The sequence below is a fragment of the Schistocerca piceifrons genome, chromosome 1, assembly GCF_021461385.2.
Source record: "Schistocerca piceifrons isolate TAMUIC-IGC-003096 chromosome 1, iqSchPice1.1, whole genome shotgun sequence".
Taxonomy (NCBI): domain Eukaryota; kingdom Metazoa; phylum Arthropoda; class Insecta; order Orthoptera; family Acrididae; genus Schistocerca; species Schistocerca piceifrons.
In genome coordinates, this window is record NC_060138.1 from 581,804,081 (window position 1) to 581,829,576 (window position 25,496).

The window sequence follows — 25,496 nt, forward strand, 5'->3', positions numbered from 1 at the left end:
CTGTACCGGTTCTGTCCCCATTGTGGCGGCGCACACTCGCATTCTTCAGGCATTCCTGGGCGCGCCACGACGCCTTGCAGGCGTGGGACGCCGTCGCCGTCGCCGACAGTAATGAAGTAACGTGCCTGGCGCTCCGTACATCTGGTACAACAGCGTGCAGCGATATCTGCGTAAACCGGCGGAAATTTTGATAGCTGGTAGGCTACGACCCTTAATAAATGCGATTCTTGATTCCCTCCAATTTTCAGACAGATCCAGTGCGCAAATATTTCCTGGCAGCTGGCTGAATATGGCCACATACGTAATTTCAGAAGTGGTTTAACTGAACCTTTCGATACCAGCTATGGGGCTTTGTCCCGTAACGTCAAGATGATGTAGGATATGACGCCGTACGTGTGCAAACATAAAGAGAACAGCACTCTGACAATATTTCGTTTTCTTTTGTATTAATTTTCGAAATTTAGGTTGCGGTGACACATGAACCAGTAGCGTAGCCCGAGGCCCAGGTTATGCTGGAAAGTGGCAGTTCGGCTGTGGGTTTCCGAGGAGACATCGAATGCTTCAGCTAATATCGACAAACATCCATGAAATTCCCATCGTTTCCACACAGAGGAAGCATGCGTGTAAAAGCATGAGTTTATGCTACAAAAATGTAGAGCTCGGATGACAATGGTTTGTTGCTTTAGGCAAGCTTTGCATTATGAAATGATAAAACAAAGTGAAACAGAAAACGTGATTTGTAGTGTAAAGACTGGTTAATGGAACGAAAGACTTATTTTCACGTTTAATTATTCTGTGTATTGAAGATATATCCGCGTCATGGGTATTACTAATTAAGGGTGAATGGACAAACATGTTTGTATCTCTTATCACTCGTAACACTGACTGAAAAGCGCATTGTGATCGTGGGACAAACTGTAGCATCCTACTGAAGACTGACAGCAATAATGCGATTCCTCGCTAGTTAAAGAATCTACGGTACCTCAAATACATATCCATGCACATTTGTAATACGCGAGCGTTAACTTACGCTTCTCCTACCTTCCTACAAAACACAATAAATACTTCATATCTCTTCCTCTTGTTACTGATTAGTGGAGAATTTATTTTTTTAATACGACATGTCTGTCTGTGACATTTGTTTTGTATTTCTTTTAAAGTGAAACGCATGCAACATCCCTCTTTGCGTACGTTTTTCATTTAATGACTCTGAAGATGTTTTACATATGCCCGAATAAGCTTTTCCAGCAACTCAGAATTGATTTGCTTGCATCATTCGAGCTACAAAGATTGCTTCACTACTGTTGTTTCCTGGTACAATTCTGCACACACCCTCAGGCATGTGCACGTTGCTACGATGACAAAATATTTCGTATATGAAAGTCATTTATGCGTAAAGCGACTTGAACAGTCCGTATGCCTGACCAAAACTACGTAATTGACGGCCAAGCATGCTTCCACAAAGTGCTTGATGATGTAAGCCTACGTCTGTCGAGTTCCCAGTTCGAGTTGCCTGTAAGATACTTTGTCATTGGAACTGGCGGTCGTTGCGGCTAGCAATGACGGCTGGCAGTGACTACTTGACTGCTGTTGCCAGTCAAAGCAACGGACAAGTTGTCGCTGGAACTCACTGATGCAGCTTTACCACTGGAGGAGCGGTTTGGCGGCCATCCTCTTGGGATTACCGGTCATACTGTGCACGTAGGATTTTATTTCTGCTACAATATAGATAACGAAGATGAACGGCTCGATCCTGCTCCGCATGGCCACAAACATTAACGATTTCAGGAATGAGCCCGCAAGCGATACAGAACGGAAAAGATTGGAATATGTTATCTAAATCTAATTAGCTTAACCACAATTTCCTCTTCCTCTTCGTCTTATTCCAACAAAAAGCTGGTATGGAATTATAATCTATGTTGGGAACTTGAGTGTTTGTTCTTTTCACACAGACAAATATTCAAACGAGCGGTGTCGCCACTGTGATGAGCTGTTTCAACGAAATACACAGGCACTAGCAGTCGGAAATTTCGCGGCGGCGATATGCAGAGAAACAGTACTTTTATATACTAAGATGGTATCTGTTCTTTCGGACATGTCCGAAAATGTGTGCCCCGACCGGGACTCGAACCCGGGATCTCCTGCTTACATGGCAGACGCTCTATCATCTGAGCCACCGAGGACACAGAGGATAGTGCGACTGCAGGGATTTATCTCTGGCACGCCTCCGCAACCCACATTCTCAACGTATTGTCCCGCACTACATTCGTAGTGCCCCCGCCCATTATACTCGTTACTCGCGGCGCGTTGCCGATTCCCGTAAGAGTTCGGGCACTGTTTGTGCATTCGCAGAGAAGAAGAAGATGGTCAAGCGGACATGTCCGAAAGAACAGATACCATCTTAGTATATACACTCCTGGAAATTGAAATAAGAACACCGTGAATTCATTGTCCCAGGAAGGGGAAACTTTATTGACACATTCCTGGGGTCAGATACATCACATGATCACACTGACAGAACCACAGGCACATAGACACAGGCAACAGAGCATGCGCAATGTCGGCACTACTACAGTGTATATCCACCTTTCGCAGCAATGCAGGCTGCTATTTTCCCATGGAGACGATCGTAGAGATGCTGGATGTAGTCCTGTGGAACGGCTTGCCATGCCATTTCCACCTGGCGCCTCAGTTGGACCAGCGTTCGTGCTGGACGTGCAGACCGCGTGAGGCGACACTTCATCCAGTCCCAAACATGCTCAATGGGGGACAGATCCGGAGATCTTGCTGGCCAGGGTAGTTGACTTACACCTTCTAGAGCACGTTGGGTGGCACGGGATACATGCGGACGTGCATTGTCCTGTTGGAACAGCAAGTTCCCTTGCCGGTCTAGGAATGGTAGAACGATGGGTTCGATGACGGTTTGGATGTACCGTGCACTATTCAGTGTCCCCTCGACGATCACCAGTGGTGTACGGCCAGTGTAGGAGATCGCTCCCCACACCATGATGCCGGGTGTTGGCCCTGTGTGCCTCGGTCGTATGCAGTCCTGATTGTGGCGCTCACCTGCACGGCGCCAAACACGCATACGACCATCATTGGCACCAAGGCAGAAGCGACTCTCATCGCTGAAAACGACACGTCTCCATTCGTCCCTCCATTCACGCCTGTCGCTACACCACTGGAGGCGGGCTGCACGATGTTGGGGCGTGAGCGCAAGAAGGCCTAACGGTGTGCGGGACCGTAGCCCAGCTTCATGGAGACGGTTGCGAATGGTCCTCGCCGATACCCCAGGAGCAACAGTGTCCCTAATTTGCTGGGAAGTGACGGTGCGGTCCCCTACGGCACTGCGTAGGATCCTACGGTCTTGGCGTGCATCCGTGCGTCGCTGCGGTCCGGTCCCAGGTCGACGGGCACGTGCACCTTCCGCCGACCACTGGCGACAACATCGATGTACTGTGGAGACCTCACGCCCCACGTGTTGAGCAATTCGGCGGTACGTCCACCCGGCCTCTCGCATGCCCACTATACGCCCTCGCTCAAAGTCCGTCAACTGCACATACGGTTCACGTCCACGCTGTCGCGGCATGCTACCAGTGTTAAAGACTGCGATGGAGCTCCGTATGCCACGGCAAACTAACTGACACTGACGGCGGCGGTGCACAAATGCTGCGCAGCTAGCGCCATTCGACGGCCAACACCGCGGTTCCTGGTGTGTCCGCTGTGCCGTGCGTGTGATCATTGCTTGTACAGCCCTCTCGCAGTGTCCGGAGCAAGTATGGTGGGTCTGACACACCGGTGTCAATGTGTTCTTTTTTCCATTTCCAGGAGTGTATATAGGTAAGGCTCACCAGCCACTTGACCGGCGCCAACCTTGTGTGAATGCTCTGAAAAGCATATTACAGCACATTCTACCTGTCGGTTAAATTTCGCAGCAGTAGCACGTCATCTTTGTGGTGTAGCAATTTTAATGGCCAGTAGTGTATAACTTCATCTACACGACTAACACAGCCTCTTCTCAGATGGAATTATTATACAGGGTGATTCAAAAAGAATACCACAACTTTAAAAATGTGTAATTAATGAAAGAAACATAATATAACCTTCTGTTGTACATCATTACAAAGAGTATTTAAAAAGGTTTTTTTTCACTCAAAAACAAGTTCAGAGATGTTCAATATGGCCCCCTCCAGACACACGAGCAATATCAACCCGATACTCCAACTCGTTCCACATTCTCTGTAGCATATCAGGCGTAACAGTTTGGATAGCTGCTGTTATTTCTCGTTTCAAATCATCAATGGTGGCTGGGAGAGGTGGCCGAAACACCATATCCTTAACATACCCCCATAAGAAAAAATCGCAGGGGGTAAGATCAGGGCTTCTTGGAGGCCAGTGATGAAGTACTCTGTCACGGGCTGCCTGGCGGACGATCCATCGCCTCGGGTAGTTACGGACAGATAAGTGCCAATGTGGTAGCGGTCCATCCTGCTGAAATATGAATTATTGTGCTTCTTGTTCGAGAAGAGGGAACAGCCAATTCTCTAACATCTCCAGATACTGTAGTCCAGTTAGAGTAGCACCTTCGAAGAAAAAGGGACCAAAAACTTTATTGGCTGAAATGGCGAACAAATGTACAACTAAATGAAACTTTATAGCTCCCTTAATTCGCCGACAGATAGTGCTTAGCTCTGCCTTTTGTCGTTGCAGATTTTTAAATTCCTAAAGTTGTGGTATTCTTTTTGAATCACCCTGTATTTTAGTCATGCAATTTACTTTCATTCGTCAGATTGCTAATGAAGACCCATATCGAAGAAATTATGCTTGTAGCATCTTGAGATAAGCAGCGCACACTTCAGTTTTGTTTGTTTGTTTAAAGAGGGATCTTTCTACAACACGGCGTTTGCGCGACACAGGCGACCATCCCCCGCCAACAGGAAGCGGTGGGATCTGCTGCGGAACATATTCGAGTGCCCCTGCGCCCGAGATATGTGGAGCATATCGGTCTGTGGCCCTGATTTCATTTGCGGCCAGGAAACTCGGTCTGGCTGCCGCAGCCGCCGAGGCGGGCCGGGATGCATGGTCCGCTACGCCGCGCCGCGCCCGCGGGCTCGGCACGGCTGTAGCAACGAAACCGAATTGATTCGCGTGCGCCTCCTTCTGCATATTGGATAAGACAGCGACCTCTCGGTGCGCTCAGCCGGCGCCCTAACACCCCACTACCCGCTGCAGACAGCGCATCCCCCGCCACGGCGCACGCAGACCTGTGCGACAACACTGTGCGTGTTCGCTGGAGAACTTCCAGGTTGCCCTACGTCAGAGAACCGACGTCGCACTTCTGTTTGTAGCGTATTTTCCGTCCTTCTCTCAGAGATGCCTGTATGATGACCGCTGCAAATTTTCAGGTTCATATTCCGACGTTATATGGTTTAGAGAAAGAAATACATACTCATATTTCTGTCGATTTCTCAATAACGAATACGCACTTTTTTAATGTTTGTGATTCAAAATAGAGGAAACATTATTCCGATAAGTGCGCACACAACTGTATCTCTAATGGCAATTTCCTCAGTATGATACGCAAGGAATTTAAGACATACAGGGTGGTCCATTGATAGTGACCGTGGCAAATATCTCACGAAATAAGCATCAAACGAAAAACTAAAAAGAACGAAACTCGTCTAGCTTGAAGGGGGAAACCAGATGGCGCTATGGTTGGCCTGCTAGATGGCGCTGCCATAGGTCAAACAAATATCGACTCCGTTTTTTTCAATAGGATCTCTCATTTTTTATTACTTATTCGTGTAGTACGTAAAGAAATATGAATGTTTTAGTTGGACCACTTTTTTCGCTTTGTGATAGATAGCGCTGTAATAGTCACAAACGTATAAGTACCTCGTATCACGTAACATTCCGCCACTGTGGACGGTATTTGCTTCGTGATACATTACCCGTGTTGAAATGGACCATTTACCAATTGCGGAAAACGTCTATATCGTGTTGATGTATGGCTATTGTGATCAAAATGCCCAACGGGCGTGTGCTATGTATGCTGCTCGGTATCCTGGACGACATCATCCAAGTGTCCGGACCGTTCGCCGGATAGTTACGTTATTTAAGCAAACAGGAAGTGTTCAGCCGCATATGAAACGTCAACCACGACCTGCAACAAATGATGATACCCAAGTAGGTGTTTTAGCTGCTGTCGCGGCTAATCCGCACATCAGTAGCAGACAAATTGCGCGAGAATCGGGAATCTCAAAAACGTCGGTGTTGAGAATGCTACATCAACATCGATTGCACCCATACCATATTTCTATGCACTATGAATTGCATGGCGACGACTTTGAAAGTCGTGTACAGTTCTGCCACTGGGCACAAGAGAAATTACAGGACGATGACAGATTTTTTGCACGCGTTCTATTTAGCGACGAAGCGTCATTCACCAACAGCGGTAACGTAAACCGGCATAATATGCACTGTTTGGCAACGGAAAATCCACGATGGCTGTGACAAGTGGAACATCAGCGACCTTGGCGGGTTAATGTATGGTGCGGCATTATGGGAGGAAGGATAATTGGCCGCCATTTTATCGATGGCAATCTAAATGGTGCAATATATGCTGATTTCCTACGTAATGTTCTACCGATGTTACTACAAGATGTTTCACTGCATGACAGAATGGCAATGTACTTGCAGCATGATGGATGTACGGCACATAGCTCACGTGCGGTTGAAGCGGTATTGAATAGCATACTTCATGACAGGTGGATTGGTCGTCGAAGCACCATACCATGGCCCGCACGTTCACCGGATCGGACGTCCCCGGATTTCTTTCTGTGGGAATAGTTGAAGGATATTTGCTATCGTGATCCACCGACAACGCCTGACAACATGCGTCAGCGCATTGTTAGTGCATGTGCGAACATTACGGAAGGCGGATTACTCGCTGTTGAGAGGAATGCCGTTACACGTATTGCCAAATGCAATGAGGTTGACGGACATCATTTTGAGCATTTATTGCATTAATGTGGTATTTACAGGTAATCACGCTGTAACAGCATGCGTTCTCAGAAATGATAAGTTCACAAAGGTACATGTATCACATTGGAACAACCGAAATAAAATGTTCAAACGTACCTACGTTCCGTATTTTAACTTAAAAAACATACCTGTTACCAACTGTTCGTCCAAAACTGTGAGCCATATGTTTGTGACTATTACAGCGCAATCCATCACAAAGCGAAAAAAGTGGTCCAACTAAAACATTCATATTTCTTTACGTACTACACGAAAATGTAGTAAAAAATGGGAGTTCTTATTTTAAAAAGACGCAGGTGATATCCGTTTGACCTATGGCAGTGCCATCTAGCGGGCCAACCAAAGCGCCATCTGGTTTCCCCCTTCAAGCTAGACAAGTTTCGTTCTTTGTAGTTTTTTCGTTTGACGCTTATTTCGTGAGTTATTTGGCCCGGTCACGATCAATGGACCAACCTGTATAGTAACATAAATGAGAAGTGGGATACCATTTGACTCGCGAGGGGGAGTTTCTCGCCTCTACGGTGGTGTTTTCCACACTAGCTTTCATAAGCCTAAGATTTTCCTCTTCGAACTGTGAATACTGTGTACCATTATCATGTCTTTATTAGCTGTGTCATGGACCGCTGTGACGAGCTGTTGAAGAGGAAACGTCTACGTAAGATAACTTGCAGCACTATGTCTCACCTTTCTGCTTTGGCTCTCCTGTACGCAACGTCATAAACATTGACATCTAGTTGCACTGTACACAATGAAGGGTGTGTACTTAAAAAGACTTGTATGACGTAGGGGAAGAGTCAGGGCTAGCGTCATGATTAAAGCAGATATGATTATTACATACAGAATTCGAACTTTTCGCTCAAACTTATGGAGACAAATCAGGCATAAACTACTGAACCTCTCAAATCAGGACTATTTTACTGTCTGTCTGGCCTTGATGTATCTCTCGACCACAAATTACCGACAAAAGTCAGCATACTTAAAAGTGAATTTTTTCACCAAGGCATTCAGCTTAAGTGAAGTGCTACTTCACTGGTTAACGGATGGCACAAACGCCTCATTAAAATATCGGCAAGGTACAGCAGATGTTGGACTAAAGGCATAGGACGAATTTACAAAATCACACGACTAACGTAAGTTACAACAAAGAAAAAAAAATTAAAATCTCGTCTATCAAAACATCTCATGACAATGAAAACGAACTACAATAAGCGGCGGAAAAGCGAGTTAATGGAGTGAAATTTGTAACTGTAAACGTGTGGTGAGTTTCACTCGGGCATTGTATCAACTTCTGAACAAAAGCTGAAGCATCACGCCGAGTGAAAGTAGTTGTTCTAACAAGCACTAAACTGTTTATCGTGTCTTAGTAGTAGACGAATGTTTTTCGACGCACAACTCTGTTATTACGCTGTTATAGAATCAATCAAATAAGTGGCAGCGTATAAACAATTTGCTACAGTCGTGTACTTAGGCTTCGCCAGACAGAACAAAAGCGGGGCTCGTGTTTACCCTCACAGAAAACGGCATTTTTTCAGCAGTGGAGGTACAAATTCATATTTGTATAGACTGAGATGGGAAAAACTTTTAATATTTGGTACCAACACGAGTTTTCAGGAGCAGTCTCTTTTATTTTGTGTCAAGCTCCTAGACGACAATTCCCGGAGAACCTCAAGAACATGTGTGTATTGATCTGCTCCTTCATAGCGACCGAGACGAACGACTTTAATGAATTTTCTCACAGTGCAAATTCACAGTTAATGCTCAGAAACACGTGACGACGAACAGTCTACATCTGCATCTACACACAGACTCAGAAAGCTGCCGTGGCGGAGGGCACACTTTACCACTACTAGCCATTTTCTTCCCCGTTTCAGTTGCAAATAGACCGAGGGGAAAACTACAGTCTGCGTGTCTCCATATGAGCCCTAATTTTTCTTATCTTGTCTTCATGGTCCTTACGCGAAATATACGTTGGTTCTGCAGCCAACGTCATATGCTTTTTCTCTAAACTTCCTCGATAGATATCCACCAAAAGAGTGTCGTCTTCCCACATGTACGTCTACATCTACAAAATACTTCGCAAGCCACGTAATACTGTGTAGTGGAGGGTACGTTTTGTGCCACTAACTGAGCCCTCCAACTCTGTTCCACTCGCGAATGGCGCGTGGAAAGAATGGTTGTCGTTAAGCCTCTGTATTGGCTCTAATTTTTCGAATTTTCTCCTCATGATCATTACGCGAGACGTGTGTAGGGGTAAATAAATATTGTCCGACTCTTCCCGGAAAGTGGTCTCTCGAAAGTTCAATAGTAAATCCCTCTGTAATGCACAACGCCAATGGAGTTTGTTGAGCATCTCCGTACGGCTCCGGTGACGAAACGTGCCGCCCTCCGTTGGATCCCAGTTACATGAACAGCACTCACGAATGGGTCAAACAAGCGCCTTATGAGCCGCCTCCTTCGTGGATGAGTTACATTTCCTTAAGATGAGTCTGAGTCTGCCTTCTGCTTTTCTCACAATTTGCTTTATATGGTAATTACACTTACGGTCTCTCCGGATAGTTACTCCTAAATATTTTGCGGCTGCCGCTGTTTCCAGTGGTTTGTCATCAGTAGTGTAGCTATACAATAATGGATTTCTTTTCATATGTATGCGCAATATGTTGCAATTCGCTGGACGTCATTCCGCAAATCGTTATTTTCTTCTGGCGTTGCTGCTTTGTTATAGACAACCTTAGAGAGCACCTGGTAATTTGTACTAGATCATTTATATATTTGTAATCAGTAACGGTCCTATCACACTTCCTTGAGGCACACCGGAAATTACCTTTACATCTGTCGATTTTTTTGCGTTAAGAGCGAAGTGTTGAGTTCTGTACGCAAGGAAGGCTTGAATTCAGTAGAAAATCTGCTCCGATGCTCGATAAGCTCGTATTTTTTTTTTCACGTTGTCACGGTCTCAAATGCCTTCCTGAAGTCAAGGAACTCGGCATCAACTTGTGCGCCATTGTCTACGGCGCTGTGGATATCATGTAGAAACAGATCGAGTTGAGTTTCGCAGGATCTCTGTTTGTGTAATCCATGTTGATTTTTGTAGAAGAGATTTGCCTTCTCAAATAAATGACATAAACTATTTATTTTACATATTTCTAAGCTACAGCTGGGGCTAGAGTCGAACGACTGTCATGTTATGTATCTTTTATTCTAAGAGTACTGTGGTGAAATTGGAAAAGAAATGTGAGTTTTTGAAGTCTGTCATTTCATTCAGGATCTCGTTATTCCCCATGTGGCCATGGATGAATATTTCCATTTCTTCCAAGATGTTCATTTTCCATCTGTTTTCCAAATTATGTACTACTTTGAGATCGTTGTCTATCGTAACACTTTGTCCTGTTTCATTTATATGTTTCGCTATAGCTGATTTATTCGGTTTGCCAAGTCTGAAACAGTCAATGTGTTCTTTAAAGCGGGTTTTAAAATTTCTTCCCGCTTGGCCAATGTAATATTTGTTGTAATGACAGTATGTAATTTTATAAATTCCTACTTTGTTAAGTTTCTCTGTGGGATGTGAGATGTCATGTATCAGTTTCTTTTTCAAGTTGTTGGTGGCAAAGGTGATCCTGATGTCTGTTTTTTTTTAAACAACTTGGCTATTTTGTGTGATATGACTCCTAAACACGGTAGCGTTATGTACTTGGGTTTTTGGATGTTGTGTGAGGAAGCTGTTCATGTTGTTTGTTGTAATTTTTAGGTGTGCGTTGTGATAGTGCGTCTATTTCATGCTCGTGATAGCCATTATTATTTGCCTTGTATTTGATAGTGTTCATTTCTGTCTCATAGTCGGCAGCATTAAGTTTGTGACTGATAGCGGTAATTTAAAAACCCTGTACTGAAATTCCATGTTTGTTACAAACATGTAACGACAAGACACTTCACGATATTTACGTGTGAACATTAATATAGGACCTCGAGTCGTATACTGTAAACACTCTTAGGTACCAGTGTACGCAGAGATAATATAATTATCAAGCAAACTAAACAGTTCAAATATCTCGTTCCCTAACACGCCACAGATTGCAATGTGCAGACTGTGATGTCTTTCGGGTGATCTTTGGAAGATCGTTACATCTGTGGCTACGTCATCTGTTGCTCAGACATAATAGTGTGGCGCACACCTGTTTGTAGTTTAGCTGTTTCATATAACAGCTGTGCTATAGGGTTCAGAAATGAAATTCTGCGATATATTTAGGCGGTTTAGAGATGTTCTCACTTTTAGTAATGACAGATCCGGCCTACGTAACCAGATATCCTTTGTGACAAGGACATGTATTTCATACCACTCTCATATCTTTTGACCTATAAATTAGGCAAGGAACTGTGGTATTTATAGCCTGTTTTTTATGATTGCCCCATTTCTTCTTTTTATGATTTATACTTACGTTGCACTTGAAAACGACGTAAAGACGAAATCTGGATCGTGTACCAATAAAATAAAAATAATTACGGGAAAATGGCAGCAGGATCATTCAAAAAAGATTTTGTAAATGATTCATTAGATACGTGTGAGTCTTCGTGAATGCTGTTTCCGAACTATCACGTTTGTTTTTCTGCTGACGGAGGCGCAACAATATCCGCGAAGTCTTTAATCCACTTGTTTAGAGTTTTGCGGGTTGAGGTTTATTGTTGACTGTTCTTAACATTGCCCAGGGTTTTAACACCGTGCTGCGGTGGCCCGTCCTCCAGACTGCAGGGCAGGGCTCGGTGACTGCAAACCGCGGCCGCTGCCGCCGGCTGTCCGCAGATTACTGCGCCGCGCCACGGCGCAGGTCGTATCCCGGCGGCTAATTAATTGCTGACGCAGCGACGGGGACGTCGGAGCGGTCATAACTGATGCATCTGTTTCCGGGACGCACCCACACCGGCGGTGCACAGCACAGTGCGAGCGGACCGCGCCTCGCCCCGCCTCCAGTCGCGGTCTGCTGCGCGCCCGATTACCATGCGTCCTCATGCGACGTCGATTTGGTTTGTTAATGCACGCCGGGCCGCAGCTGGCTCGTCCAGCGGTCTTAGCGGCCTGCGGGGACCACGCGGTCTGCGGGGGCGATAACGAACGCCCAGGATTACTTTGATCCGCCGTAATCCAAGGCCGGGACACGGCGACTACTCATTCTGCGGTCGGTCGTTGTGATACCTCCGCCGTAGTCTGATCGCTCCACCAAAAGGTCAGTTCCTTTCCAATAAGAATGGAACTCCAGTAGCGAAGTGCTCGGTTGTATTCGTATCGGGTCTCCTCCAGCCGGAACATATTGTCATCTGGACACAATATTTCGGCGGTCCACCTTGCCAGCATCATCAGGTGAGTAGGCCGTCGCGCTAACTCGACGGAACTGAAATCAAACACGCCGCGGTGGCTCCTTTTTACACCGACCGTGGGTCCACCGCTCGAACGTAACTGCCCTCTAGCGCAAGGCAAACAGTGCACTGGTGGTGAAATCTCGCGGAAACGATAAATCGATATCGAATACTATTGACAGCTTTTGATGCCCAAAAGACGGACCGTTGTTTCTTAATATCAAACAGAACAAGATTCCAGCTCTTACTTAAAGAATACCCCTTGTATCAGTTTATAATATTGTCAGATAGCCGGATTTCAATGCCTTATATCACTACACAGCCCCAATACCGCGACGCAGGGGCGAACGCTCGTGTCTCATCGTAGAACGATCGTTGTGTGGAGAATCTTCGCCACAGGCTTTTGTACGAATCGTTTGTCCAATATAGGCTCTCCCACAATGGCAGGGAATCTTGTAGCCCCGGGCTTTCTCAAACCCAATTCACTGAGTGCAGCAGAGCTCTGGCCTTAGCTGGCGGAAGGAATACATTTTTAATATCAAGTTTCTTTAAAATTCTTCCTATTTTTGAAGATATTCTCCTCGCAAAAGGTAGGAATGCCACCGATTTGCTTGTATCTTCCGTTGGTTCCCGCGAAGGTTCATGTTTCGGGCCGGCCGAAGTGGCCGTGCGGTTAAAGGCGCTGCAGTCTGGAACCGCAAGACCGCTACGGTCGCAGGTTCGAATCCTGCCTCGGGCATGGATGTTTGTGATGTCCTTAGGTTAGTTAGGTTTAACTAGTTCTAAGTTCTAGGGGACTAATGACCTCAGAAGTTGAGTCCCATAGTGCTCAGAGCCATTTGAACCATTTTTTCATGTTTCGGTCATCCAAAGCTGTCAATAATTCTCCGCCACCCACCGAACGGTGGCTTGCGGATTAAGTGTGTGAATACAGATGCAGATGTATATAACATTTGGTTTCTCTAATAAGAATTATTGTGAAATTTTTGAAATTTATAAGCGCGATGGGAATAGTCATCAAGTTTTAACTACCACTTCGGAAAAATCAGGCTGTGACCATGAAACATGGTAGTGGTGTCAGTCCTTCTCTACATATTCACCCTTCAATGCCATGCCTGTTTTTCCCACCAATCATTGATGACTTGGCGGAGAACTTAGTTTTAGAAGTACGCATTTTGGATTTCCACTAAACGTTCCACCTCGAAAATTACTGCATCGTCACGCTGAAAATGTCTGCCGCGCTATGGTTTCTTTATCTAAGGAAATGCGAAGAAGTCGCTGGCTATCACGTCAGGAGAACAGGACGGGTGAAACTAAGTTTGGTAGCCCAGAGAAGCAGTATGTGTCACCGTGTCGCGTGCAGAATAAGCTGAAGCGTCGTCGTGCAGCAAAACCGTCTCTTTGGACAGCTTCCCATGAAGCTTGACGTCTACTGCCACATCGTGGCGAGGTTTCGGTAGCATGCTTCTGTAACTGTTTGGCCTTTAAGAGCGTAATCTGTTATCGCCGAACAATGACAGTTCCCATAGCATCCATGGTAGTTGCATCTTCGTCTTTTTCGGCATGGCGAATCAACATGTTTCCAATGCTTCCTTTTTTCCTCCGTCTCCGGGTTGCAATGATACATCTACAACTGGTGCATGGTGAAAAGGCGACTGGATTGGCCCGAAACAACAGTAACATAGCCTCTGACGCCCCGGTTCTTTGAATTTTTCGAATGGGAGTGAGCAGCCGAAGAACACAATGGTCGGCATTCTTTTTAATGTTCAAAAATATTAAAACTGATCCATCGCTGATTTTCGTTTTTACCACTGTCACTATGATTGTGATACACCGGTCTTGGAGCACGAGGTCCTCCGCTTGTCTTCCTATTCCCGTTCCCACACAGATATATGCACTTTCAGTTCGTTCTTCTTCATTCAAACGTCTTTCACCATACTGTGTCTGTGTCACCGAGCGACCGCTCCGGTCACAGGTTCGAATCCTGCCTCGGGCATGGATGTGTGTGATGTCCTTAGGTTAGTTAGGTTTAATTAGTTCTAAGTTCTAGGCGACTGATGACCTCAGAAGTTAAGTCGCATAGTGCTCAGAGCCATTTGAACCATTTTTGTGTCTGTGTCACCTGATCACTGTTCGTGTAATGATGCATTGTTGGTGTATAGTTCCACCAAGTAAGCGTGGATTGTTGGAGCGTTGTTCTGTTTCAAATGCAAGAAACGAAATATCGAACAACGCTCCGCTTTATCAATGGGATGCCCATTTTGTTTTGGGTCCTGCGATATCGCCCTACTTGGAAATAAGGTAGTTATGCCGCCGCGTTCCCTACAGTCGCCACTGTAGAACGAGAGCACTGCCACGAACGATTACGCCGCTGCCAATGAGTTACAAAGCACCTCTCCGGAGTTCTAGAGGCATTTACGTTCCAACATTCATGCGCTGAGCCCATTTTTGTGTGGTTGGCAATTTAATGATATTTACGGTCTTTCATAGTGGTCAGTCTCGACGTCATCCGAATGAACTTTGTAGACTATTGAAGAGTGACAGATTCATACATCTTTTGTATCTGTGTAGATTGCTACATTCATATCTACTGGTAGCAACTGACGCTGCAAATACAGTGTCGGCCTCTGTGGCCGAGCGGTTCTAGGCGCTACAGTCTGGAACCGCGCGACCGCTACGGTCGCAGGTTCGAATCCTGCATCGGGCGTGGATGTGTGTGGTGTCCGTAGGTTAGTTAGGTTTAAGTAGTTCTAAGTTCTAGGGGACTGATGACCTCAGATGTTAAGTCCCATAGTGCTTAGAGCCATTTGAACCTTTTTTTTGCAAATACAGCAGCAAAGTTGTGTATTATTTCTACTGTTTGATATTAGATGTAGAATAAATTAATCCCTGAATTCTCTCTTCATGAACGGCGTCTGTTCCTCGCTCCTGTATCCATTAAAGAGCCACGCAGCGCGCAGGGAACTAATAACAGATCCTCTACCGGCGTGCTACAGTACTGTGGTGCGGAGATTTGGATGTGAACAAAGTGTGCAGACGTGTACCTCCAAACCAATAAAACACTAATCAATTAATAGTTGAAGCTTTATGGCTACCCCCTGTATCACCCGAAAAAATGAAAAGATGTGCACTCTGAAAAAAAGACGCACCACTTGGGAATTATCTGAACGGATGGGACGGAATTCTGTAGATGTGATTTACATTTACAGACAAACAAAAAAAAAAAAAAAAACAATACAATTTCGGAAAAATTTTATCCTTTATTCAAGAAAAAGCGCTTCTCAAATTGAGCAAGTCAATAACACGTTGGCCCACCTCTGCAAGCAGTCATTCTGTTTGGCGTTGTTGGATGTCCTCCTGAGGGATATCGTGACAGATTCTGTCCAGTTGGCGCGTTACATCGTCAGAATCCCCAGTTGGTTGGAGTGCCCAGCGCATAATGCTCCAACCGTTCTCAATTGGTGAGACGTCGGTCGACTTTGCTGGCTAAGGTAGGGTTTGCAAAAATCGAAGACAAGCATTAGAAAGTGTCGCCGCATGTGGGTGGGCGTTATCTTGCTGAAATGTAAGCCCAGGATGGCTTGCTATGTAGAACAACAAAACGGTGCGTGGATTATCGCCGACGTACCGCTGTGCTGCTAGGATGCCGCGGATGACAAACAAAGGGGCTCTGCTACGAAAACAAATGGCACTCTAACCGCGACTCCTGACTGTCAGGCCGTATGGCAGGCGCCAGTCAGGTTAGAAACCCACTGTTTTCCGGTTCGGCTCCAGATAGGTCTTCGCTAGTCGCCGAGGCTCAGTTCGAAGTGGGACTCACCACTGAAGACAATTCTACCCCAGTCAGTGAGATTCCAGGCCGAAGACCTGCCTGGAGACCCCCCAAGACAGCAGTGGTATACCATCCTGACTGTTGCCCGCCATACGGCCCAACAACCAGAAAAGATGGCCTTGTCGCGATATCTCTGTATAGCAGTGCCCGTTTAGTCGTCATCAGCGGCGCTCTTACAGCACAGCGGTACTCCACGATATTGTAGGCCCGTGTTGTTGCCCTTTATGGAAAGCCTTCCTGGGCTTACATTAAGCGAGATTACTCCCACCGCACACGGCGAATGTTTCTACTGTTTGTCTTCTGCTTACTAAACTCTACCTCGGCCTAAAACGTCGTCGTACTCTTTCCAACTGAGAATGTTTTTAGCGCTATGGGCAGGGCCATCCAACCATCTCGGGATTTTGCGGATCTAACGTACCAATTGGACATAATTTGGCACTATATCCCTCAGGACGACATGTAACAACTCAGTCAATCAATGCCAAGCCGAAAAATTTGTTGTATAAGTGTCAGAGGTGGACCAATGCATTATTGGCTTGCTCAAATTATGAAGCTCTTTCTCTTGAATGAATCATTGAATGTCTTGAAATTATAATTATTTGTCTGCCTGTACATGTACATCACATTTGCCGATTTCCGTCCCATTCGAATAATTCCTTCGTGTTGCGTTGTTTTTATTTTATTTTGTTTTGAGAGTTCCAGAAAAAAGCGCTGGGCATAAGTTTACTGCAAAAGATCAGACGTGTATAATTATTAAACATTGTACTGTGACAAGAAAGAGACGTTTCAGTTTATAAAAGGAATATTTACTGTGCACACATACTTCGGCAAACGGCCGGTCCAAGAAATCCGATATTTCAAATATTTGTATTAAAAAAATGTTCTGCACACTATTTGAACAGACTACAATCGTCCATATTTAAAAAGAGTCTTTTAACTAAGTAAAATATATTTTTTCTCTTTCGATTAATCTAGACGTCAGACTCCATTTTGCCAGCTTTTTACCGAGACCGTAATGGAGAACAAGCCTCAAACAAATCGCTAAGACAATCAACAGTCCACAATGTGTACGCGCTTACTATTTATTCTTGTAACAGCGCTGTCTAAACATTATTTCTTTCCCCTTCGTGCTCTTGTTTCTTACTTCCGCGAACAGAGACCCCGTACTTCCCAGCGGAATCCATGTTGCATTCTCTGTGCTACAGCAACTAATTAGTATGCCTCACGCGTTACGGTATTTAATTTCTTTCTTATAAATACATCTTTATTTGGATTGTACCGTAAAGACTACTGCTCGTAATTAACAATGAGCTGGGCAGATGCGGCAGTAAAACGGAGATTGTAATGACGACGAATTTCGGTCCGTTACACAATCAGAACTGTAAGATTTGCACTGACGGTACAGCATTTCTGTCCCCATGGTGTCTTTATAAGTTTACCAAACTGTGGAAAGATAGTGAAAATGGAAGAAGAACTGACTGTTTTGTTTCTGCAAACAACAAAATATATTGAAGTTGGTAGTCGTCTATCTGAGCATGAGCTGTGAAGGGAAATTAACGGCAAAACGATATAACGAACAACCAGTTCCCGTTCCAAAACCTGAAGAGTTCTAACAACTGCGTATACATGTGTATTAAATATTCGTTATGTTGTGTGCAAAGCTTTTAGAAATATTCCGTGAAAGACACCTTTTACCGCCATAAGGCTAATATTAAATCACTCTTTATTCTGTAGTTAGTTTCGACATTACTGTGCTGTTCTCGCAGACATTAACAGCTTACAGTGGTATAAACCATGTGTCCATAATTACTGTATGTCCTGGAAGTAGTGTGGCCGTGGTGGTCTATCGGGGAAAGTCCTGGATCAAGCACGGATAGGGGTGAAAAACGGCGCCATATCCATTCAGTCATCTGGCAGGTACCGGGGATTTTTCCCGAGGGTACGGGGGCGGTCGGTATCAGGGGTTCGGCGAACAGAAAGATATCCTGGTCAAGGGCTTGCACCACAAACTTTACCTTAAATGTAGTACATCTTCTTCTTCTTCTTCTGCCTATCCATTAATGGATGTTAGCACCCACACGACGAATAGTTATTGTATTACCCGTAGTATGTCATAGTTGGTGTGCACTTTGTAATTCTGTTCACTGCTATACATTATACATCCAAGATATTTTTCTTCGGCCTTTGCTTCTTTTACCCTCGATCCTCCCTTCTATTATCAACTTTAGAAGTAGATTTGTTTTTCGTGCGATACTTCCTAGGTTTGCAGTTTTTTTCTTTTAAGAGTTGTTAATATTTCTCGCTGTTTGTGTATTCTTTGCAACTCTTATTTGTTAGTTATTTTTTCTGCCTATGGTATTTTAAGTACTCTGCCGTAAAACCACATTTCACAGGCTACGATCTTCCTTGTGGTTGGCACATTTAGTGTTTATCCTTCAGAACCATGCAGGATACAGACCACATGTATCATCCTATAAATCGAACTCTAGTGCCTATGAGTACATGTAAGCCATTACTTCAATGCATCTAGTTTTATGTCGTCACAACTGAGACTTTAACAAGCTTATGTTGCTATTAAATGCAACATACAGAACACCTGTTGTTTCTGTCACATGTACTTATCATAGCAAACGACACAGAGCGTATTAATTGTCAAGTAGTATTCACTATTGATGTATGTAGATCTCTATGTTCATCTTTGGTTCTGCCAGTTCTGTGCAGTCGGCTCTATGTGATATGGATCTGTTCACAGCGGGAACGCAAGTTAAAATTTTAATGTGAGTGAGTACACTACCTACCACAGTTTTTATAGATATGTTTACGTATTTCACCCAGCATGATGCTGTGATTACTTTTATGTGAGTACCTGACATTTCATTATGTGTGTGGTGTTAACATTTACATCAGTGAACAGATTCGTCACAGTTTCAGCCTGTAATGTAACATGTGTATTATTTTATTTGGTGTTCAAAAATGGCTCTGAGCACTATGGGACTCAACTGCTGAGGTCATTAGTCCCCTAGAACTTAGAACAAGTTAAACCGAACTAACCTAAGGACATCACACACATCCATGCCCGAGGCAGGATTCGAACCTGCGACCGTAGTGGTCTCGCGGTTCCAGACTGCAGCGCCAGAACCGCGCGGCCACTTCGGCCGGCTTTATTTGGTGTATTGGAACCTAATGATGATCAGACGATTGAACCTGATTCTGTAAATAAACGTTTTACCAGCAGCTCAAGGCGATAATATGACATTTTTAAAATACGTAATAGCTGTGGTGTAGCACCTCCAGCAAATATATTCGAACTCGATTCAGGTCTATGTCTGTACTTGTCTTATAACCTAACCGTTAATTCAGTAAGCCACAAATTTAGTAGCTCGGTTATTATTCCAGGCTTGTCTCACGTCAATAAAATTATAGGTATATCAATCAAATTTACCGCATCTTCCGAGGTACAATGTGGATGTTTTCTCCTTACATGATGTCGCAAGTTTGTTTTATAGATAAATTTTACTTCATTGCTACCGCACTTCGTGAACTACTTCCAAACTTGGGATGCCACTATTTTGTAATAGAATTTATGTCTGAGGACGACAGCGAGAAACTGCCGTTTAGACCAGGTGGGGCTGCAGGCGTACCGTCTAACGGCAGCAGGTACATTGTTGTCGCTGCAATGCTGTACCGATTATTATGCCATGTGTTTGTTGCTAGTTTCTAGCTATAGATGTTGTTGTTGAAATAGTGCTGGTCGATATTCCCAGTTTCTATAAGAACCAATATTGCAAAGCAATGGTAATTTTACGAATAAACATAACTCTTAAAAAATATTTAAAAAATAAAGAAGTTACGTCTGCAGCTGCAGCATTGGCAGGCTTTTAATTCGATTAATAGCAAAAAATTAAAAAAAAACTGTTAAAATCGAGACCAAACAAATATCGAAAAATATCGGTTAATAAAAACAGAAATACCGATATCAATTTTAACCGGAGGGTTTTCCCATTCCTACGATCAAGTGCTGCCTCCTTTAAAGTTGGACAACAGTAGTGTAAAATATTTAAATACGGGCATGCTTTTAGTCGTCAGTCTCATAATGATGAGATTAGAAGCTGATGTGATGCGAGAAACGGCCACACTGTGTTACAAATCACACGCTTGTTATCTCCTTGTAAATTTCACTGTCGAGGAACCTTTTATTACGTGACAATAGTATTACACGCACGGAGGGGATTGTTACTATGAACGGTAACGAAGAGTTTGTATGTGTATGCGTGGCCGTTATGTTCCGCTCGCGGGATCATATTGGCTGCCCCCTACCGCTCCCGCACACAGATTTATTAGACAATTTCGGACCCTTCATGCGGCACGTCTCCCCCAGCCGACAGTAATAATTCCCCGTACACAACAGCCCCTCTATTTCCGTAAGCCGTGCTCCTGTCTGCCTGTTTTGAATGGGACGGCGATTTACACCGGGTTTAATCATATCATAAATCCCCGGTGCCGGTTATACGGCCGCCGACGGGACACACACGGTCGCGTGGCGGTGACGCTCGCTGCAGATGCGCCTTCCGCCCGGTCGAGCCGCGGCTGTACCTGCTGCCAGCGCAGACGGCCGGCCGGTCGGCTTCAGTCGCGCGATCCGTTTTTGCGCTGCGCTATTTTGCTTCCACTCTCCCCCCCCCCCCCCCCGCCCCCTCCTACAACAGTCGAATATTTGGTAACTCATGCATAATTTAAAACCTTTTAACACGCGCTTTATTATGTTAATGAGTTTTAAATTATTTGCGTTTCTAAATGCGGGGAGAGGGCCATCCGATGGCTCGGATTTAACTTGTGTGGAACTAGTTATCGAGTTTGCTAATGAAGAGGGCGGCGGGCAGCGACTGGGAACTGTTTTTCGCAGAGGACGCCGCTGCCGCCGCCGCCGCCGCCATGGAACACGAGTTTTGTTGTTGAGAACTCCGCGCTGTTGGTGAGGGGCCGGTGGGGGGGGGGGGGGGGGGGGGGAGAAGGGGGAGAAGGGAAGGGTGGAGGGGTTGGAGCTTTCTGCTCACCCATCCCGAAATTAGCGCGGCGCCGCCCAACTTCGGAGGCGTCCCACCACCGCCTATTGGTGGGCAGTTGGGCGTGTCCGTTTGACGACAATGTGGCTTTCAATTTGGGGCGGGCGTCGCTCGCGCGGCCAGAAAGACGAAATGCGCCGCCTGAGCGCTCCTCTGTACCTGTGTGTGCGTGAGTTTGCTTGTGCGCGTGTGTGTATGCGCGTGACCTTTCAGCCGATGGCCGCTGACGGACGGGGCCGGCGCCCTCTCTCTCCCTCCCTCCCTCCCTCCCTCTCTCTCTCTCTCTCTCTATCTGTCTTTTTCTCTCTATCTCTCTCTGTCTCCCCTCTCCCTCGCGCGCGCGCTGAATGCCCGTCGTAATTGGGCCCGGGTCCAGCGGCCGGCGGCTCAGAAGGCGGCAGTAACGCGGTGCCTGCAGCCGTGACCGAGGTCCTACCATTGGCCAGCCGCACGTCGTTAGCGTGATCGTGCCAGGCAGCAGCGGGTATTTCAAGCGGTCTTCTCGCGACAGTCATATTCTTCTACGCCCGTATCTGCACTCCACAAATCGTCTGATGCCGTACACGGGACTAGTTTCTCAACGTGAAATACGCCACAAGTTGTTCCCAATGCGACTGGCGCACGCTTAGAAGCGAGCCGTTACGTCACACGGAACGTGCTCTTTAACGTGGTTTGTCGCCGCCGCAGAGCTCTTCCGCGCTAGTTGTACGCTGTGTCTTTAACCCTTCAACTGGAGGTCGCTCTTCTACTTCACTGAGTAACCAGCGCGAAAATGCTCCCACCGGAGAACAAAAAAATGCCAGTGTGCTCGTATTTATTTAAAAGACTCTGACTGAAAAGTGGGATACCAGCTGTCTCATTGTACTTTCCTCGGCACCTTTAAAAATTGTCCCAAATATTATGGCATGCGAACATATTCGCGCTTTTTTAAACATGAAACTCATCTCAGTCTTCAGCAAGCTCTTCTAACTGTATCTCACAATCCACTAGCCCACCGCTGTAAGTCATCCCACTTGCCCCTTCTTGCTCACTCATTCAGTGCAAATCAATTTCATCATCTCTTTGTGTGTCTCTATCATTGTGTCTTGTGTCACAGTCACAGTCCCCTTCGTTCTTTCCTACTACTGTACTCTCCTGTTACTGTAGCTGTCTTTCTCTTGCTGACTGTAGCTGCCAATATTTCATTCCTTCCTTCCTACTGCTGCTCTCTTCTCACTGTCATTATCTCTCTCTCTTCCTCGTTGTTCTTGTCAAATACTTTGTGTCTCATTATCACTGGCTGTCACCCACTTCCACTTTCTCTTTGTCTTTATTTTCAGCCCCCCCCCCTCTCCACCCTCCTCCACCGGCACTGTCTCCTTCACTCTTTTCCTAGCACTGTTCTGTCACTGTCAACTTTGTTCCACTGCCACTGTCTCCACCCCTTTCTCTCACACTGCCACTGCCTCCTTCACTCTTTAAACACAGCCACTGTCAACTATTTTCCAGTATTTATTACCTTTCCATCTCTTTGCCACTGCCGCTTTCTTCTCTCTCAGAATAACAAAGCGCGAATATTTTCGAATGCAAAATTTTTAACGTTGCTGAGGAAGACGGAGTGAGGCAGTTGATATCCCACTTTCAGTCAGAGTCTTTTAAAGAAATGGAAACATATGTGCTCTTTTTGAACTCCTATACGAGCATTTATCCGCTGCTTTTCTTCTTTTCCCTGCTCCAGCGGGGCATATAACTCATATGAAAAGAAATGTCTTAGTCACGAAAATTCACATAGTTTATTTTTGTGAAATTAAAATAACGCAAAACTAAGTTTACAGCTTAGGCGGTATTTCACGTGCAAAAAAATTTTGCCTGTGCTTTAGTAGTACGACGTGGGGTTGCCAGGTGATAATGGAGACACTTTACAGCATATTCCTCCGGGCTAAAGCTCTTAATAAACTTCGTTTCCGCCCCACAACGTATTTCACCGGTACAAGTAGGGTAAAATTGAACCTCTGTATCTCGGAAATGAATGCAGATAAGAAGAAAAATTTTCAGTATCGGGTTCTTAGGAGTACGTCGTAAAAATTACAGCCTTTTTCTGTGCCTAGCCGTCTTGGATCCTCGGCTGGGTTTTGGTCCGTTGGTTCGCTGGTGATGGCAAAAATATATAAAAAAGCTGTGGGGTTTTCCGACGAACCGCGCATAAAGTAGTGGGGTCTCCATATGTCCCATAAAGCCAACGACACACCACATCGAATGCAAAAAGAAACAACCGATTTGCTCCATTTGCGTAAGTAGGAGGAAGTGTGTAATATTCACGCTTTGTCTCTGTACTGTGGATAGTGACCCTACGACGATCCTTGTGTTCCACATGCAAACGGTCCCTAGCCTAAACGCTGTCCAAAACACACGGCGTACCTTTTTATCACGAATGGAACCTGAGATAAGAGCACCGGGAAATCCCGTTTTATGCGCGGCGTACCGATTTCCTCTAGCACTGCCTGGCTCAGTTGCGCCACGTCCATTACTGACTCATTTAAATATTTATTTGTTGATTTTAGTTTATGGGCTGAAACTACTGTGGATAGAATCTAGTAGAATGTATTGATGGAAAGAATGAAACATTATTTTCACATAATATTTTAAAATATGGTGCTGCGCAAAAAAACTTCTTGTTATGCACACTAATAAAATATCTCTCTTTCGAAGGCCTCTTCTCGTGCGTACTCCACACCACCTTACTGATCTTTTTTTCGTTGTACTTTGCAAAAATTCTAGAAAGTACGCGGCTGTGAGTATTCGTGGTGGGAGCCATCTGCTCCGCGAAAGAGACTGAGACTGATCGTAAGCGCTCGTATTTCTCCGACGTATAAACTGGCGAACACTTGGCCTCACTCATCAGCACGTGGAGAAGATCGACACATACATATAGCACTCTACAGTTACGTCTACATGACTACTCTGCAGTTCTCACTTGTGGGCTTGGCACAGGTTTCATTGAACTACTTTCAGACTATTTCTCGACCTTTCCACTCTTTAATGTCACGTGCAAAAAATGAACACTTAAGTATTCCCGTGCAAGCCCTGATTCCTTGTCCCTATGTTGGTGGGTATCAACAAAATATTTTCGCATTCGGTGGAGAAAGTTGAAACCTCATAAAGAGAACTCGCCACAACGAAAAACGCCTTTATTTTCATTGCCGTCCAAACTCACACATCTTATCCCTGACACTCTCCCCCTTTTTCGCGATAATACAAAACAAGCTGCTGTTCTTGAATTTCTTCTGTGTCCTCCGTGCATTTTGTCAGGTAAGGATCCGACACAGTGCAGCAGCACTCCAAAAGAGGGCGGAGAAGCATCGTGTAAATAGGCTCTTCTTTAGACTTCTTGCATCTACTCAGTGTTCTGCCCATAAAACCCAGTCTTTGCCTCGTCTTCCTCACAACATTTTCTGTGTGATGGTTCCAAATTTTATTTAGAAACTGAAGAAACTAAAATTGTAGTAAATGGCATCTTGATTAGTTTAGATTTTATCTCTCTGTAGCATATCGGTTCCATTTTCCAGCATCAATCATAAACCTGTTTCTAATAAGTCTTACTACAAGGTAATTTATGCAGAACGGCTATTTCTACGATCAGCTGAGAAGCGACGCCACGGGTAATCTTCTTAATCGAATGGTTGCCAATTTCTTCATGGATTATGTCAAAAGACAACCGATGGACTTGGCACATTGTATACTGAATGAGGGAATTAGATTAGGAAATGAGACGCTTAAAGTAGTAGACGAGTTTTGCTATTTGGGCAGGAAAATAACTGATGATGGTCGAAGTAGCGAGGATATAAAACGTAGACTGGCGATGGCAAGGAAAGAGTTCCTGAGGAAGATAAATTTGTTAACATCGAGTACAGGTTTAAGTATCAGGAAGACTTTTGTGAAAGTTCTTATATGAAGAGTAGCCAGGTATGGAAGTGAAACATGGACTATAAACAGTTTCGACAAGAGGAGACATAAGGTGCTACAGAATAATGCTGAAGATTAGATGGGTAGATCACGTAACTAACGAGGAGGTACTGAATAAAACTGGGGAGAAGAGGAATTTGTGGCACAGCTTAACTATAAGTAGGGATCGGTTAGTAGCACACCTTCTGAGGCATCTAGGGATCACCAATTTATTAATGTGGGGAAGCGCGGAGGATAAAAATCGCAGAGGGAGACCAAGAGATGAATATACT

At 45.0% G+C, this 25,496-nt stretch overlaps 1 long non-coding RNA gene and 1 other non-coding gene across 2 annotated transcripts in view; one reads left to right on the forward strand and one right to left on the reverse strand.

Moving 5' to 3' along the window:
- LOC124804925 overlaps window positions 1-25,496 on the forward strand; it is a 443,647-nt gene that overhangs the window by 103,936 nt on the left and 314,215 nt on the right. The window lies entirely within an intron of this gene.
- On the reverse strand, window positions 2,111-2,183 carry Trnat-ugu. Its single transcript has one exon. It is a non-coding gene; the product is annotated as a tRNA-Thr (tRNA).